Below are 2,808 nucleotides of genomic sequence, written 5' to 3' on the forward strand. Positions count from 1 at the left end.
TACAAAAATTTTTTTAGCCTCGGTTTTTTGAAACAAAATAAATTTTTTTTAATTAAAAATTTTTTGGGCAAAAACACGGGCAGCGCTAGGCGGCGCACGGCGCTGCCCAGGGCAGCGATTGTCGCTGCCTTAGGGGCAGCCGGGCTTCCCGGCCCGAGCCCTTTTGGGGCGCGGGCAGCCCGGGAGCGTCCCGGGCGGCCCGCGAAAATTAATTTTTAAATTTTAAAATTAAAATTTTAATATGTTAAAATTCTATTTTTGGTCCGATCAAAAATTGTTTTTGATTGGTCCACGAGGCGTCGGATCGAATTGTTCGAGTCCGAAAATTTTAAAATTGATTTTTGGATAAATTTGAATTTTTGGAAAATTTATAGATTTTATCCGTTAAATCAGATTTTATGAAATTAATTATTTTTGGTATAATTGATGATAAGATATGATCTTATGGAAATATTGAGTAAAATATGATTTTATGTATAAAATTGGATTTTATATGTAAAATATGATTTTATTTGATAAAAAGATAAAATATGATTTTGTATGTAAAATAAGATTTTATATATGGAATATGATTTTATCCTTTTAATTTAAATTGCCATTGCATGTTATCCAATAAATTAATTTTGAATTAAATATTATTGGATAAGGATGATCGATTGCCATGACCAATTTTGTAGGTGTATGTTAGGAATTTACATTTGTTTTTATTGTTGTTGGATTTATTAATGGGCCTGGTTTATGGCCCAATATGAATTGTCATATGTAATAAAAGTGGGCCTGGTTTATGGCCCGTTCCCACCCCTTGAAATGTATCCCCTACTTGTCATGGTTATTTATTGTAAATACATTAGACTTAGTGGGAGATGAAGATTTGAAGACGGAGGTGGGCCCAGCAGACAATAAAGACTGAAGAAATATAAATTGGAAGCTCAATGTAATAGGATTGCATTGCATACCTGCATATTACCTAGGATTGGACTTAGACTCGTGATTGGCAACCACGGGTCGATTAGAAATGGAATCGATCATCCTATATAATATATGATATTATAGTTGTATGCATGTTTTAGACAAAATTGTATGAATCCCGCAAGCATACAAATTTTTAAAATAATGAGACAAATTTTAAAAATTAAAATCCCTCATTTTAAATATGATTTAAAATTGATATCAAGATAAATAAAAGAAATTTAAAATTGTTTAAATGTTCCTACCTTCCATCAAAGATCAATGTATGAGATGCTACCCGCGGATACGGTCCGGCTCATATTATTGGGGGGGCCCGTTCGTCGGAAAGCTGTACATTGGATCGACACATGTTGTAAGTTGGGTGAAACTCCCATGAGATCGGCTCATATTATTGGGGGATCCACTTGGCGACCGTCCATCACAACTTAATATTGATGGGTCATCTTGACATGTCACAATAAACGACGTCATATTATTGGGCCCTTATTGGACATGAGGTAAAAACGTGGAGGTTGCTTTGGAAGCAATTGGGCTCTACCTTTTGAAAATTATGGTTGGCTGATATTATTCGGGACCATAGTTTGTCAATTGGACTCCATGTTCTCACTAAGGAAAACAGTTTCCCGTTTTCACTAGAGGGTAGTGAAATCGTTAAAATAGTGGGAGTGAGATTCATAAAATAAATTTCGCCTATTTTATGTCTTAGTAAATTAATTAAACAATCACTGATAATTGTCTGTTTCTTTTCAGTATTTCATAAAGATGAATTCGCGTAATCCACTATTCTCTATCCTCGAACAAAATAAATTGACTGGCGCAAACTATACGGAATGGTTTCGTAAGTTGAAGATTGTCTTGACTTCGGAGAAGATTCTCTACGTGTTAGAAAAATCTCCTCCGAAGGAAGCACCAGATGATGTAAGTCCGGAAGAGTTGGCCAAACTTGATACATGGTGGGACCATGATATCAAGGCCAAATGCTATATGCAAGCCTCGATGTCTGATGAACTCCAAAGGCGATTTGAGGATACCGTGAATGCTGCTGACATTCACGTACAACTCAAGAAACTTTTTGAGGCTCAATCGAGAGCTGAAAGGTTCGCTACTGTAAAAGAGCTAATGACGTGTCGCATGCATGAAGGGACTTCGGTCCGTGATCATGGGGTACGAGTGATTTGGCTCATACAGAAGTTGGTAACGCTTGATTTGGTGTTGGAGCATGAACTCAACGTGGACTTATTACTTCTATCTCTTCCTTCTTCGTTTGACGGATTTGTGGTGAATTTCAATATGAACAAGATAGAGGCCTCCCTTGAAGAGATGGTCAATATGCTTGTAACATATGAATCCACTTTAAAGAAGGATAAAACGGCTTTCTTGGTGGGCTCCTCTTCTTCTGCTAAGAAGGGGCCAAGTACAAAGGGTAAGAAACGTTCTGCCCCACCCAAGAAAACCGAACCCGAGAAGAAGTACAAGACAAAGGCTTCAAACATGGAAAAGTCTAAGGATGTTTGCCATTACTGCAAGAAGCCCGGTCATTGGAAACGTAACTGCAAGGAATATCTAGAGCAGTTGCGAACTGCGAAGGGTATGTTCTATATTGAAATAAATGTTTCACTTAATACTACTTCTTGGGTATTGGATACCGGATGTGGATCTCACATTTGCAATGATTTGCAGGTGATGACAAGAAGTCGCAAGCTTAGAATGGGTGAGACCCAGTTGAGGCTCGGAAATGGTTCCAGAGTTGAAGCTAAAGCTGTGGGAGATGTTTATTTAATTATGCAGAACGGTTTTAAGTTACTTTTGAGAGACGTTTTATTTGTTCCAGATTTAATT

This window comes from Henckelia pumila, chromosome 1 (assembly GCF_033568475.1).
Source record: "Henckelia pumila isolate YLH828 chromosome 1, ASM3356847v2, whole genome shotgun sequence".
NCBI classification, from domain to species: domain Eukaryota; kingdom Viridiplantae; phylum Streptophyta; class Magnoliopsida; order Lamiales; family Gesneriaceae; genus Henckelia; species Henckelia pumila.